This window comes from Ceratotherium simum, chromosome 24, assembly GCF_057802395.1.
Source record: "Ceratotherium simum simum isolate JZ-2026a chromosome 24, ASM5780239v1, whole genome shotgun sequence".
NCBI lineage: Eukaryota > Metazoa > Chordata > Mammalia > Perissodactyla > Rhinocerotidae > Ceratotherium > Ceratotherium simum.
Window position 1 is genome coordinate 12,611,711 of NC_141923.1, and position 16,810 is coordinate 12,628,520.

Below are 16,810 nucleotides of genomic sequence, written 5' to 3' on the forward strand. Positions count from 1 at the left end.
CCTGCTGAGTTGGATACAGTCTGTTTTAGCAGTGTAGCATGCAGTCCTCAATTATGGGAGCCATGGTACCCCTCTAGGGTAGAATTGGGAGGTTTTCTAGGTGAACTTCCCCTCTGTTTCTAGGATTTTGGTTATTCCGAGGCTTTTTTTAATTATTATGGTTTCCTTGGAAATACCACGTTTTCATCTGAATCAAGTTCATTTTCTGTTATTTCATTGGAGCATTTCTGAGAGATTTCATTTTACAAACATGAGCAAAAAGTTACTTGCACAGGGGTCTCCAGAGGAGATTCAGCATTCCACCCGCGTGGACCCAGCACCTGGCAGGTGCTGAGCACTGTGGTCAGTGAGCAAGAGCCCCAGCTGTGTCCCAGGATTCCCGGGGCTCCAAGTGTCAGAGACCTGGCTGAGGTTCCGGGCTTTTTCCTATTTCAGACTCAGCCTCATTCATATTTTCCATTTCCAAAGGGAAATGGAGTCGTTATCTAGAGTGTAGGTTTCTGAAAAAACATATGCAAAATGAAAGTTTTCTAATTTCCATTTTTTTAATATTATAAAATAGTTATTATTTAAAATTTTTATTTTAATCATTTCACTATTAAGTTCCATCCTAGCATTTCACCCTTTATGCCTCACTAAGGCAATTCTCTCTTTATATTTTGTAACCATTTTAGGTTTAACTGTGAAGTATCAAGATAAAATCAAAGGTTTTTGTGGGTGAGCTGCTTAAAAATCTAAAAAAGAAAATTGAGTCAGTCAACTATCATTTCTGTACTTATGAATTACCCCCAGAAAAGTGAGTTCAGGCCAGCTTCCCTAGCCGCTTTCAGCCTCTCCTCTCCTTAGTGCATTAAGGAATATTTTGAGTCCATTCTTCCCAGAGTCTGGCAATATGGAGCAGCAGACAAAGCAGACAGGAAACCTATTCTCAGGAACTGTAAACTCTAGCTGGAAATGGCTTTTGTCCTAGAAACAATCAGAAGGAGGAGGTTCTTAGCTGTAGGTGGTTGTCGTGCCTGAGGGGAAGGCCGGCTTGCCCTGACCGAGAATGAATGGGAGGAGAAATATGCTGGATTCAGTGTTAAGCACTTGATCTTTTTTTTTCTTAATCAATGAATTAGCTACTGTTTTCTTTAATCCTCTGAATTACATAGTATTATTAGAGCCATTTTACAAACGAAAAAACCAAAGCACAGAGATATCCAGTCACTTGTCCAGAGTCACACAGCTAGTAAGTTGGCAGAGCCTGAGCTCAATCCCAGGCAGTGTGGCTCCAGAGCCCGAGTTCTCAACCACAGAGTTGTACTGCGCACCAGGAAGTATGGTGCCCATGTAGGGAGAACAGTACTGTGCAGGGGCTGGAGGGAGGCACAGGCGTGACATTCATTTGTTCTGCAAACATACTTCCAATAAGTAAGCACCTTCTACCTTCCAGACACTACTAGGTCCCGAGGGGACAGTCACAGTCCCGCCCATAAAAATTTCAGGGTCTCAGGGAAGAACCGACATTGAATAATTACAGAGGTAAGCTTGGGGGTCTCACTGGACCTGGGATTGGAAAGATTCCATGTGGAAGTGACCTTCAAAATGCAGGTGAAGGAAGAGTCGGGGCCACAGGGCATGGAGGAGAGGGGTTCCCGAGAGAGGTTCCAGGAAGAGGCAGAGCCTGAGGCAGGAAGGGCTGAGCCCAGGGAAATGGGCCTCGTGGATGAGAGGCAGGTTGACCAGTCTTGCTGGCCCTCACAGGACCGGCTAAGAACTTTGAAGTTGGTCCAGACAGCAGCAGGGAGCTGCTCCAGGGTTTTGAGCAGGGGCACGATGTAATCAGATTTGCATGTTCCACATCATTGGATCGAAGAGGAGCAGGAGTGGGTGGGCAAACCAGGCGGAAGAGAAGCCAACAGAGGACAATTCCGAATATGATTAGGATGTGATAGCTGCAGACTTGGTGATTGCGTGTGGGGAAGAGAGCGGGAGGAGTCAGATCTAAGGGAAAGACCAGGAGTTTGATGTTGGTCGTGTTCACTTGGCAATTCAGTGTATGCTGGGAGCTCAGAGGAAGGGGTCCATGCTGGAGGTGCGAGGTGGGAGTTGTCCACATATGTGGGTGGCGTTGACAGCCTTGGGAGTAGATGGGGTGACTCGGGACAGTTTAAAGACGGAAAGAGGGCCCAGGAATGACCTTTGAGGAACCCCAACCTTTACAGGTCAGCTAGAGGGGGTTGCTGGTGTAGGATCCCAAAAAGGGAACCCCAACTCCACCCTCGGGAAGGCGCGGACCCACAGACCCAGAAGACCGAGCTTGATGCAAACGCAAGAGGTAAGAGTTTTATTAAGCGGAGCTCCGGGCCGACACGTGTCTCTCGCAGGAGACAGAGGAGTCGACCCCGAACCTTAAAGGGCAAGCTCTTTTATAGGATTCGGAAGCATAAAGCGGGAAAAGGTTGGCGCGGTCTTACATGATTGGCTAATTTAAAACATTTAAACAGTTACATTTTATGGCGCGAATTGCTATGGCGCGAAGCGATTATCAGGTTACACACACGCGTCCCCATCTGGACCCCTCCACCCGACCCTCCCAAACTTATCCCTCTGGAGCACTCTCTTGTTCTCAATTCTTCCCCGAACAGTTTAGGGTGGGTCTTTCATGAATAGAGTCAGTCAGGATCGATAAACGTTCCCTTCTATACCAGGAATCCTTAGGGCGTGGAGGTGCCTGTCTCTAAGGTAGTAACTTTTAAATTTTTAATATAATTTACTTCCTTCATTCCCCACTTCTTCTTTTGTCCCTAGTTCTAATCTTAGAACTTAGTTTTCGGTGTCTACTATTAGTGGCTCATTGCGTGGGAGAGCTTGGTAATGGCGTTGGAGCATCATAGCATGCACTGCATTGACCCTTTTTCTTATGAAAGCAGTAATTCTATTGAAAACACACGGTCCGAAAACTAAAAGTAGACAAAGAATCAGCAAGGGTCCTGCTAGGGAGGATAGTAAGGTCGTCATCCAGGGGGACTTAGTGAACCAGGATTCAAACCAGCCTTGTTGCGCCTCCCTGCCTTGCTGCCTCATGTCTAATCTTTTTTTATTCTGGAGCACTACTTCAGACAGGGAGGTGAGGGACTCCTCTAATTTAGAGATGGACTGTTCTAAAGTCCTGAGGTCTTCATCTATAGCATTGCTCAAGGCAGTTAATCCCCTTTCTCCTGTGACTAAGGCCGTAGTGCCAGTCCCTACGCCCGTGGCAGCTCCCAGTCCCAGGAGTACAGCCAGGGTGAGGGATACTGGTTTTTTTCCATAATCTGGATCTCTGGTCAAATTCATCCTCGAAACTATTGGCAGTAAGATAATAAATTCTAGGCACCAACTGCACAAGCACGCAAAAATCTTGTGACTAATTGAATACGCCAGTTGAGATGCAGGGGGTCAGGCCTGTGGAGCAAACCCATCACCTATTGGGCCCTGGTATCAAAAATAACCAGGAGTGGTCGGAAGGCTGACTTCAGTCTTATTACATAGAGCCTGGTAGCCCGGGAATTTTTCTTAAGCATAGTCCTGAACTGTCCCGACACATCCGTTAGGGTTATACGCCCTTCTTTGCCCCAAAGACAAGTCGTGTGGTCCGTGGTGTTATTATAGACCCCCATGGTGGCAATTTCTTTATAATAAGGGGGGGCTGACCGTTAGGCATAGCCAGCATGCTTCAGTCATTTCAGGGTTGGAGCCATTTAAGGCGTAGTAAGCTCCCCGTACTAAGTTAAACAGTCTGTGCCATCTTTGCCCGGTAGGTACTGCGGAAGGTCAAATGTCCTTCAGAGAAAACAATCAAGGTAAAGAGATATATTTCAGGGTGGCCAAATCTTGATCTCCCACAGTCCCGCCTTTGAAACTAAAAGTTTCACAGTCCTTTTGAAACTTAAAGAAGTTTCATAGTCCAGAAGCTGAGTTGGTAGATTGTTTCATCTCACTGATCACATTTCATAGTCCTGATGATAGATCAGTTCAATTGAGTTCCTTTTGGAAGGTGGTGATGCAGGTGGGCTCTCAAGGTTACGCCTATATTATGGTATCAAGTCCATCAGCTTCAGTTTGTAAGGCTTCAGGAAAAAGGGCAGGTTCAGTTCTCAGTGATTCCAAATGAAAATGATGGAAAAAATCAAAACGTTAGTTTGGAGATCTGTAGCCAGATATTTCAGGAGACTGGAAGAAATCAGGATCCAGTCTAGTCAACAGATATAAAAATAAAAACTTCAAAAGACAATTATCTAATATCTGCAAATGTATACTATAGTTTTATAGTTTTTACTGAAATATAATTTTTTCTCTCTAAAATTACCCTCATTTTTATTAAGATAGAGTTGGCCCAATTATTAACATAAGTACAGCAAGAATAGCAATTGATCACATAGGCTCTTTTAAATCTGCTTTGCTGGAACTTTTTATAAGGAATCTCACATTGAACTTCAAAGGCCTCTCGAGGCCAGGAAAGCCAAGCCAAGGATTTTGTCATCAGACTTTGCCTGCAATACCTATAAATTTGGGTGAATTCCTCTATTCTGAGGTTTCCCCAAAATATTTCAAGGTTCCTTGTACCTGCCAGATAAGTGACATTCTTTACTTATCCTGGTAAGTGCTGCTTGGAACACAAGGTACCAGGCCAATATTTCCATGTGGCTTTATTCCATAAAGTCCAATCTTTATTCCTCAAAAGCTGTATGGTTATATCGCAAATATGATGTTCCAGTCATAACCTTGGTAATATAAGCAGTGTTTCCAATTGTGTCCTGTTACAAGGAGAACAGATTCTTATTGAACTTATGCAAATAACTATATTGCCATGAAAACAATAATACTCACTAAGAGTTTCCAAATTCGAGGGATCAGATAGAGAGAAAAAGATAAACATTTTAATTTTACTTACAAAAGTATTATTTACCAAATTGCTATAAGTCATAGCTAGCTCAGGAGAAAAAAGAAAAAGATCACCTTAACTCTCAAAAACCAAAACATTAAAAATTCAGCAATACTTCAAATGAAAAATCATAAAAATTATAATCAGTTCATTCAGTCCTGTATAATCCATTCTTGATCCCAATCTTTTTGTTAGCAGCTTCACGAAGTTATCAGTCTCTCCAACAGATTTCTGTAATTTCTTATCAAGTTCAGTTTTATGATCAGAAAGTTTATCAGAAGCCTGTACTTCAGTGTAAATGTCAGAGTCCTTTCTATGAATTTTTCTGAAGTTGAAACATTTTGCAAAAGCATTAGAGCAAAGAAATAAGTCTGTAAAGAACAAGACCTCAAAATGGCAATTGACAGAGAAATTTGGTTAATTTTGTGACATACAACATTTTAAAATAATAATAACCAGAATTATGACTGATAATCAGGACAGATCAGCATTTCAGTAATGTTGTACAATTTTAAAACACCTATATCAATAACATTTACCCACATAATAGCACCTAAGCAGACTTATCATCACTTGTCTGACAATCCTTTCCATGTAATTTAACATACTGAATCAGCCTAATAAGTTTAGTATTTTTCCCCTTATAGGAAGAGAGCAAATTTCTTTGAGAAGTTCCAGGGCCCTTTGAAAATTCTCAAAGAAAAAAGTAAAAAAGACTTTACGATATGAATTTTGGGGGAGCTTGTCAAAAATATAAACAGTCAAAGCAAACATAGCATTAACAGTCTAAAAAGCCTTAATAGAGAGACCTCAGTCTTTTGAACACAGGAAATTATTTTAACAAAACATAGATTTTTTGTCTTTTAGGTAGACTTACTCAAAGGTAAAGAAAAATCTTTTGTACCCTCTTTATCAAGTTTAAGAAAATTATCCTTTTAAGAGAAATAAGACCAAATTATAATTTTGTACCAGCTTATTTTTGATATTAAAACTCATTTACTTAATTAAATTTATTTTAATCTTAGCCAACTTGACCATGTAAAAACTCTTTTTCCAGAATTCCTCTTTCACAAACTTATAACTTTCTTTTTACATTTAGAATCTGTCCCATGTCTTTCTTTTCCCTTTTAGTACTTGAGGACAAATTTATCTTTCTTAATCGACCAAACAAAACATTTCCATTTTTTGTTCTTTCTTTATACATCTTACTTTCCTTGTACACAGACATATTTTTCTTAATTTTTTAGTAGCTTCAATCACATATATTAATTAGAAATTTTAACCCTTATAGCTTTGACTTTTAAGTAAAAACTAAGTAAGCAGTTATAAACTTTTTTACATTAGCATTTTGTGGATTGGAAAATCTATGAACACTTCATAACCTCCAGAAATATGTTACTTTATAGTACAATCTTTTAATAAAACACATGTTTACCAATAGACCTAAAACACCTTTTAGTTTTCCTGTAATGAAAAGCCAAAAGTAGACAAATGTACATTTAGCAATCAATGTCTAATATCTTATTTTATTTGGAAATGATGATACTCAGAGAATTTCCATCATAAAATTTAGCAAAACTCTAAAGTTTTAAGTTACCAGAAAGAGTTTGGAAGCTGTAACCACCATAACACATAATTATTGTATAAAGTTCATCCAACGTTCATCTTTTTCACAACTATTTAGTTACTTATTCCCAATAGTTATTTAGATTGCCTACAAGACTTCATAAGACTTCAGATAAAATTAGCCATCATTTAAATTATTATTTTTGTTAACCAGTTCTGTAATAGAAATAACATCAGTTTTTCCTACAAAATTTCATGCAGTTTTCATCACTTCTTATACCTTTAAACATAGTTATCACTAAGATTTTTATCAATAGGTCTTGGTCTTATAATCTTGGACCAGGGGAGCATTCCCAGTCAGATATTTTAAAACATACTCAGGCAAGGCTGATGCAACCTCTCTATACAAAATCAGCTCAAACATTCCAACCTTTATAATCTTATCAACACTTAGATTTTTACATGTTTTTAACTCAACTGCAACCTGAGTCAAGGTCTCAAGACTAGTCAAATTTTTTCCTTCCTTTTTCTAGCCTTAATTCTTAGGTACCAATTAAGCAATTATGTGAGAGCTTTCAAAACATTTTTTTTTCCCCAATTTAGAAGTTTTTTCAATTTAAAGGATCCGTCGTCTGGCCATTGACGAGTAGGATCTTCACTTGTATATTTATTCTAATAGTGACTTGAACCAATAAGCCTTTTTAAGGAAAGACCCGGAGGTAACTTTTCACGCTTAGAATAAATCTTTCCCATGGACGCAAGAGGCGTCCCTGGTGAGGGCGCAGATGATGTAGCCCCCATGATCCACAGAATTCACTCCCAAAGATATTTAGACTCCCCTGAGAGCTTGGCACAGCCGGACAGAGACAGTTCGGAACCCCAGTGTACTCGACTGGCCATCAAGGTGCACCCCGGTAAATGCACCTTCCGTATGGTGGAGACCAAGGAGAATATTCTCACTGGTCACAAAGCCAAGTTTTCTCAGGACACAGAACAAGACAGAAGGAAAAACCTCATCCGGTTTTTTTTTTTTTTCTTCTTATGTGCACAATGACAGCTTTAACCACGCCATGCCTTAGGTCTCTTGGAGCCAGAATAATACCTGGGGGGGAGGTGCTGCAGGGTTGGGGACTGTGTGCTTTTACAGAGTACCTCGTCGTTGCACGGACATTTTCTTGCAGTTGGCGGGGGACCTGTGTCATCTACCCCGTTCCGTGACCCAACTTATCCTGTCACGGGGGTCTTCTGAAAGTGGCGAGCGCCCTAATGGCTCTTAACTGCTCGACCCGCGCCCACTTAAATTTGCGGCCTTTTTGGCTTCCAAGATGCCCTCGGCAATGACCTTCACTTAATAACCCACAGCAAAGTTTGTAGACGCCGGTCTGGTGAGACTTGCAAACTCACCAGTCTGTGGGGCCGCCCCGGACAGCAGGCTAATAGGGCCTATGCCTGCGTCCTACCCTATGGTATTTCCTTCTTATGACAAAAGACACAGACAAAAGAGAAAAACAGAGACTACCTTTGGGAGGAAAAGGGATCAAGATCAAAAACCAAGAGTACTCTACCAAATTTAAACCAAGAGTCACTAAAAGCCCAAGAAACTAGTTTCCCAAATATTTTCTCCTGCCAATCTAAATTTAGAAAGAGAAAAAATTCTCACCATTTCCTTCCGCCGGACTCCGCAGATAGAGATTCCGGGAGGCTGACGTGGTAAGAAATCTTACCTTTTTGCCGGCTTTTGTCAGGCGTTCCCGTATCTCACCATCTGCAGTAGTCCAGGGAGAAGGCAGGTCTTCCAGCTGTAGGATCTCATCTCGTCAAATGAGGTCCACGTGATGAACAAAAACAGAACAACAAACACCAAAGACACACCAAAACATTTCTGACTCCCCTTGTCCCTTGGGGCGTCCCCCAGGGTTGCAGCCTGCAGCTCCCAGCACGTCTGCCACTGCAGCCGCTCGGTCTTTACGGCCGAAGCGGCAGCTGCCCAGATACCGAATCAAAACAATGCTTCGCGGCGCCGCACACACTCACACACCCAGTCACTCAGGCTTACCTCCAAGGGGTCTTCGGAGTCTGGGGTGACCGCGCAGATCCCGGACGAGCCCCCAAATGTAGGATCCCAAAAAGGGAACCCCAACTCCACCCTCGGGAAGGCGCGGACCCACAGACCCAGAAGACCGAGCTTGATGCAAACGCAAGAGGTAAGAGTTTTATTAAGCGGAGCTCCGGGCCGACACGTGTCTCTCGCAGGAGACAGAGGAGTCGACCCCGAACCTTAAAGGGCAAGCTCTTTTATAGGATTCGGAAGCATAAAGCGGGAAAAGGTTGGCGCGGTCTTACATGATTGGCTAATTTAAAACATTTAAACAGTTACATTTTATGGCGCGAATTGCTATGGCGCGAAGCGATTATCAGGTTACACACACGCGTCCCCATCTGGACCCCCTCCACCCCGACCCTCCCAAACTTATCCCTCTGGAGCACTCTCTTGTTCTCAATTCTTCCCCGAACAGTTTAGGGTGGGTCTTTCATGAATAGAGTCAGTCAGGATCGATAAACGTTCCCTTCTATACCAGGAATCCTTAGGGCGTGGAGGTGCCTGTCTCTAAGGTAGTAACTTTTAAATTTTTAATATAATTTACTTCCTTCACTGGCCAAGGGCAGCCTACCACGGAGAAAGAAAACCAGCCGGGTGTGGTACTCAGAAGGCCAGGCGCGGGCTGTTTAAAAAGGAGGGAGTATGATCTTCAGAATATATAAAGTGAAAGTGCATATGTATGCTCCCATTTGTGGAGAAGACAAGAAAAAAGAGATATAGACTTGTGTATACATAAAAATGTCTGCAAGGACCTATGAGAACGTGTACAGGACTCCTTTGGAGAGGGCCATTGTAATCGGGTGGGAGGAACTTAATTGTATACTTTTTGTACTGGTTGAATTTTTAAATTATGTGCATGTATTACTTTTTCAAGTTAAGTAAAGGTAAGAGATTAAGGATCAATTTCCCCCCTCCCCAAAAGTTAACTCAGTGGCTCTGCTCAGAGGTTTTGGAGGATCAGGCCCCAAAGATGCTTTGGGCTGGCAGCATGGAGAAGGTGAGTGAGGTTGGCAAGGGCAGTTAGTGGGGGACGTGGGGAGAGAAGCCGGGGGGGGTAGGTGAGGGGTGTGAAAGTGGAGCTGTATGTGTAGACAACCTTTTTGAGTTGCTCCATGGTGAGGAGGAATGCAGAGAGGGCGGAAGCTGAAGGAGTTGTGAGGTTAGGGACGACCGGAAGACGTCTACAAGAGCTGGTGATGTCATCATTACTAGTCAACCCCCATTTCTTCGTCTCCTCCACGAGCCTGTCCTGAGAGACTGTCACGCACTCAGGGGCACCCTAGCCGGGGCTTCTCCCCCACTAGAGGACTGTTGACCCCATCGGCGTGGAAGAGGAGGCCAGCTCAGCACAATGTGTTCTTAAAAGACCCAGTCCCTAATCACAGCTACTTCCGAGGATTCAGAAATCCTGCAGCAGTAGCTGGTAGTTCACTTCGGAATCCTCTAGGGAGCACCTGTGATGGTCCCCAGTCCCCAGTCCCACAGTTACCAGAACCTACCATCCCCCACTTAGCACCAAAGCAGACGAATTGAGACACGACCTCTCAGGTCATTTCTAGTGTTTGGTCATCCTGGGCAGGAGGACAGTAGCATGCCCGGTCCCCAGAAGTGAACGTCAGGGTCCACAGACCCTCCTGGCCCCTTGCTTGCCCTGTTTGCTCTACTCGTCGGGTTTGAGGGGTGTTCCCTTTGACAGAAAGGATGGAAGTGAGTTGCACGGTTCTGCCCTCCATCCGCCACTAACGTTGCACTCAGTGTCCCTGCTCCACACACAGCTTTACACATGACATTGATAATGACATTGGGATTTTTCATGGGCCTCACCTCAGTCTTCACCTCTATGACCCACTGACATGTCCCTCCCTCTGCATACATCTTGCCTATGGACCCCCTTTAGTTTGGTTTCTGAAACCCCAGTAGCTCCACATTCCGTATAGCCACGTGCATTTCTCAGATGCCAGCCCCGAGCCTCTGCGCCAGCAGCAGGGTTAGGCTGGCCTCCTCTGAGGTCTCCCCAGTGATGTGGGCCCCCGCTCCTTGCAGAGCCTCAGATTTGGGGGCCAGTGTCACTTGTCTCTAAACTTTGGGGAGTCTGCATCTACAAAGCCTGGTGTCCACGCATGCTTGTGACCACTGCCGGATGGTGGCCAAGCTTGGGAGAGAGTGAGGAAGCCGAGGCCAGGAAACCCAAAGCAGGAAGGGCTCATGTTCTGGAGGAGGGCTTGCCTAGTGAGGACCGTCACCAGGGCGCCCACGAGGGCAGATCTGGGTCTGTGGGCCTGGGGCAAAGCACCCAACCCTCAGGGCCCTCACCCTTAAACAGGGTGACAGTAGTTCACTTGTTGAGCTCTTTGGGCTTCACTTATTTTGCCTCATGATCCTCGAGTCACCCTGAGCAGCAATCTTCGTGGTCCATTCTTGGGTGAAGAAACCCCTCCTCAGCACCTGCCCTACAGGGCTGCTGTGAGCTTCCGTGGACGCCTGTTGCCTTTTGCACTCTCCTCCTGAAATCCCTCACCCTTAAACCTACCTACCTACGTAAATATGCTCCATTTCTGGAATCTTCTGTTAGACGGACCAAATACCTCCCCACCCTCCGTGACTGAACTAAAAGCACTTGTTCTTCCCATTTCTCCATGTTCCCACAGATCCACCCAAACACCTGAGGGTTCTCTGGTTAGTCCAAGTGTAGGTGATCCCTGAGAGCCGAGTGCCCCCACGTCCCTCCGTCCCCCAGGGGCTGTCGGGACTGTGCTCCTTGCAGCTTTGCGGTCAGCTGACCCCTGTCCCTGAGGTTCCCGCTCTCTTGAGTCATCTGCAGAGGTCTCTGGATTCCTCCCGTGATCCAGCCCCTCTGGAGTGCCCTGGAAGCGCCCTGATCCCAGCCCTGTTCCCTGCCCTCCCAAATCTCCCCACCCTGTCTGAGGTGTCCTTCCTCCACCTTCCCTCCGCCCTTTCCGCCTCTCGCCTTAGCTGAGTCCCAGCTCTCTTCCCACCCTGCAGCCCTCTTCCAAGAACGGGGCTCCTCGCACTCTCCGTGGACTGAGGTCAGGACGGGCGGTGCATGGCGGCCTTCCCCTTGTAACACCCGGGCAGCTCTCCGGCTCCCTCCATCCAGCTGTCCCTTTCTCACCCTTGTGACTGTCACTCCTGGTCACTCCTTTCATATCCTGTAGGCCTTGGCTCAGTCTCGCTATTGTTCTCGCCATTCCAAGCCTGGCCATCATCCCGAGTGGTGGCCGGGACCGGCTCCAGCTACCCGCTCGTCCATTTCTGCCAATCGCTCCATGACACACCCTTTCCCTTGTCCCCAGAAGGGCTCCACCTTTGAAATCTGAACCTCATTTCCTGTTCTCAGGCCACGGGCTCCCCCAGTCCAGGTCCTCCCAGACGCCCTTCCTGTGTCTTCCTCTGGAACTCTGGCCTCTGACCTCCCTACTCTCCTCTCCAGGACAGCCCAGCCTCCCTAGGTGTCAGCCTCCTCACTCTGCTCACCTGTCAGCCCATCCTCCTGGCCAAACTCTAGCATAAACAGTGGACGTGTCCATCAACGGCCTGGACCTAGCTTTGGGAGACAGCTGAAGACAGTTGCCCAGCCACAGTCCCCATGGTCCCCAGGCTCTTGGCTTCGGCGTGCCCAGGCCCTCTGGCCAGCCCTCATCGTGCTCCCGGCCACTTTCCAGCCTTGCCTCCTCTGCCCGGTGCCACCCTCCAGCTCGCTCCTCACCCCTCCACCTCACAGGCAAAACAGACGCCTTCAGATGGGCACTCCTCAACTCTGGCCCTCAGACCAGCACCCTCACCTGCACCCCCCCACCCCTTCTGGTGCCAGGAGAAGGAGACTTGGCCCTCCTCTGTCCCCCTTTGCTCCAGAATCCACCCTGTCCCGTCTGCCAACAGCTCTTAGTTGATCCCGGATGCTCTCACCTATGGCCGCCTTCCCTCTCAGTATCGCCTCCCTCACACAAGCACGTAGTCGCCCAAGTGTGTCTCTGATCTTTAACCCCCAACCCCCTAGACCCACGGTCCTCCGCGCCATCCTCCCCTCGTTCCTTCACAAATGGCTTCCCACAGTCCCTTCTGGCAGTCCGCGCTTGCCCCCACCCGCTCCTGCCGCTGCCGTCCGGCCTCCACCCACCACACACGGGACCTGCTCTCGCCGAGGTCGCCGACCACCTTCAGGTCACTGAACTGAGTGGCCGCTGCCCGCAGGGGCGCCGGGCCCGCCCTCGCTCTCCTCCACGTGGAGGCCCGCATCCCGGAGCACCCGCTTCTCCGCCCCTCTCGCTCCTCCGCCTGTTGGGAGTTGAAGGGGGCACGCAGGCTCTGCCCGCCCTTCTCCCTCCTCTCCTCTCCTTCCTCTTGGGAACCGGCTGCCCAAGGATGGCAGCAGCTGGAGTGGCCAACAGGGGAGCCGAGCAGTAGGGGTCTCCTTGTTTGTTCTGCAGGCTGGTGCCTGCCAGCGGGTAAGTCTGCCCAGTCCTGGAGTTCAGGGTCGGGAGCCCACGACACTGCAGAGGAAGCCACATGGCCCAAATCAGCTTTATGGGACATAAAGGGGCGGGGGGTGGAGAAATCCGGCTGTCTCACCTCAGTCTCATTTCTCACTTGGTTTAGAATTTGTCTAAATCACAACAGACGCATTTCATCTTACATGACTTGGCAACGCTGGCACCATGACACCCCTCGCTTCTGCAACAGCTCCTGGATGTCCTCCCACCTCTCTGGCTGCCTTTGGGCTGCTTCTTTCTTGGCTCATCCTTTCAATGTTGGTGTTCCTTGGCGTCTTTTCTCCTCACTCTTCACACACCTCCCCGCAGGAGAAGAGCTCATTCATCCCCATGGCTACAATTACCAAGGGTGCTGATTATGCCCAAGTCTATCCCCATCCTTGGGCCCTGGACATCAGACCCGTTGACAACAGCTCCTCTCCAATGCCCAGCAAGCACTGTACCTCCACCCAACCCAGCCCCTCCCCTGTCCTCCCAAACCTACCCTGTGCCACCACAGAACACTTTGTCTGTCCCCAGGCTCTTCTATTCCACGGCCTCAGCCTACAACTGGAGGTGGAGAGCCCAGAGCCTGCAGTCTCGTACCAGGACTCCCAAGTCACTAGCAGACATGTGGTCTTCCTGGACACCATGGGCTCGGATGGACCCATGTCCCCATATCTCGCACACAACGAGCTCCAGGAAGTCAACAGCCTCCCAGTTAATCATGGTGGGGCCTTGGGCAGGGGCCTCCAGCCCCCAGCAAGCTTCCTTCTGGGACTAGGGCTTCCATCATGTTGACAAGCACTTCGCCCCTTCTCTTCCATGAGGCCCTTCCGCTTCTCCACCAGGGAGACCTGCCTGTGTTTGTAGAACACACAGGGGGAACTCTCGGTGGGAACTTACACACAGGATGCAGGGTCAAAGGTTATGGAAACATGACCTCCTGGGTTCAGTCCGGCTCTGAGTTACAAAGGTTCAAATGCTAAATATGACAGCAGCTGCCCCCCAAGCAGAGGGCAGGATGGTGGAGGTACCGCACTGTTCTGTAGAGGTGTGCATTCGTTCATTTAAAAACACTCACTGTGCGCCTCCTGTATGCCGCCCCCTGGCTGCAGATAAAGTGGTGAAGACAGGAACAGTCCCTGCCGTCAGGGCACTTGGTGTGGAATGTTTTCATTTTCAAAATATTTTTGTGTGTGTGTGTGTGAGGAAGATTAGCCCTGAGCTAACATCTGATGCCAAGCCTCCTCTTTTTTCTGAGGAAGAGTTGGTCTAGGCTAACGTCCGTGCCCATCTTCCTCTACTTTATATGGGACGCCGCCACAGCGTGGCTTGATGAGCGGTGCGTCGGTGCGCGCCCGGGATCCAAACCTGCGACCCCCGGGCCACCGCAGCGGAGCACGTGCACTTAACCGCTCCACCACCAGGCTGGCCCCACAAAATATTTTCACCCTGATTATTTCACTGATTCGGCATCCTCTATAAAAAACTCAGCCAATCGAATACATATTAAGAGACCTGGGCTCTGCACCATCTTGCTCAGTTACCTGGGGCTCGTCTCTGCTCCTCAGCCTCCGTTTCCTTACCTGCGTAGTGGTAATAATAATGGTTCACACTTAGTGGGCACTTACTCTGTGCCAGGCCCCTAATTCTCACTACAACCCGGTGAGGGGCATAAATATTATTCCCCGACATGGCAGATGAGGAAACTGAGGCACAGAGACTAACTTGGAGATCTGAGAGCAGGTCTGTCCAACCTCATAAGTGGAGTTGTCACTGACCCCTGCACCACTGCCCTCGTCACAGGCAAGGAAGTGAGGGCCACTGGGAGTCATGTTAAGCCTCACCATCTAGAAAGGATGTTCACTCATTTACTCCTTCCCTCAGAGTTGCTGGTAAGCAGCAGCTTCTCTCTCCAACTCAGGCCTCTTTCCCACGGAGCTGCCTGCCCCCGCCCACCGCCAGTGGGAGGTCCCAGGGCTCTGCTGCCCGCAGCAGTCCCTGTGCCTGACAGAGCCTGGGGCCTGAGCCATGGGGCGGGGCGACACCCTCCTTTTACTTCCCACAGCCCAGCAGTTCCATTTTCCAGCCACGAAGCGGCTGCTGTGCCCTAATCCAAGTCTGCACCACTAGTCAAGCCCCCCTCACCCTGCTTCTGGCTGCCTCGCTGCCACCATTCCCCTCTCCTCTCTTCTCGATGACACTCCCGGCGGGCGAAGGCACTGCACTCTTCTTCTGGGGTCACCTTCCTTTCCCAGCCTCTCGCTTGGAGTCACATTGCTTGGGAGGTTGAGAGAAACCTCTCTGGAGTGGGTTGGTTGCTGAAAGTGAGTCCAGTTCTGTCATGTAAGTCTAAGTTAATTTACCAAAACAAAACAAAACCAAAAAAGAGTCAATGATGTCCCTCTTTTTTTTTTTTTTTTTAATTTTTTGTTTATTGCGGTAACATTGGTTTATAACATTGTAAAAATTTCAGGTTTACATCATTGTACTTCTATTTCTGCATGGGCTACATCATGTTCACCACCAAAATACTAATTACAACCCATCACCACACACATGTACCGAATTATCCCTTTCACCCTCCTCCCTCCCCCCTTCCCCTCTGGTAACCACCAATCCAATCTCTGTCTCTATGTGTTTGTTTATTGTTGTTATTATCTACTACTTAATGAAGGAAATCATACGGTATTTGACCTTCTCCCTCTGACTTATTTCACTTTGCATTATACCCTCAATGTCCATCCATGTTGTCACAAATGGCTGGATTTCGTCGTTTCTTATGGCTGAGTAGTATTCCATTGTGTATATATACCACAGCTTCTTTATCCATTCATCCCTTGATGGGCACTTAGGTTGCTAATGATGTCCCTCTTAACCCAGGGCAAAATATGACATTCTGTGATTGAGGCAAAAGCTATCAGCATCTCCCTTCACTTCTGCCCTGAGATTCTTAACTGCTCCCGGGTGCCCCCTTCAGTGAGGCGGGACTGGTGGGGTAAAACAACCAGGGCCTGGGATCAGGCGGGAGTGCGTTTGATTCCGGGAGTCACCAGTGACCAGCTGCGGAACCTCAGCTTCTCGGAGCCTCAGATCCCACATCTGTACAATGGGGGTAGACAATAATATTCTTAGGGTCGTTGTGAGGATGAAATGAGATCGTGTACACAAAGCTTCCAGCTCGTGGCTGTGCCCAGCAGACTGTTGGATGCACGAATGAGCACTCCCCTTCGTGTATTAACAGTGGAGCACCCGTCATGGGGCAGCCAGCAGGCCGGCTTCCAGCACTGTAATACTGAGCTGCAGAGACAGTGCCCGGCCTCACAGAATTGATGGTATAGTCAGTACAGATATTAGGCAAATGAACCCACAAATCTATCATTATGGACTGGGCTAAGTGCTCTTACAAAGGGAAATAACCATTGCAATATGAGCCACACCAGAATGTCTCCGATCTTTCCATCCTTGACTAAGAGGTCATTGAGGGGCGGGGATGCCAGGCAGGAAAAGGAGAGCAGGAGAGCCTCCATCAGCAGCATTTGACCTGCAAATGGACCAAGAAGAGAACCTGGGAATGGAATTAGTGACTCTTGACTCTGCGGCTTTGTGAATGAAGTGTGTGGGGAAGGTGCACCTGTGAGTCTAAAGCAGCAACTTTTTCCCGAGTTGCTGCCCCATTTTATTTATAGCACCAGGCCTGCTAACTGGGGTGAGCTTTCCTGAGGGAGCTGAGACCCTTTC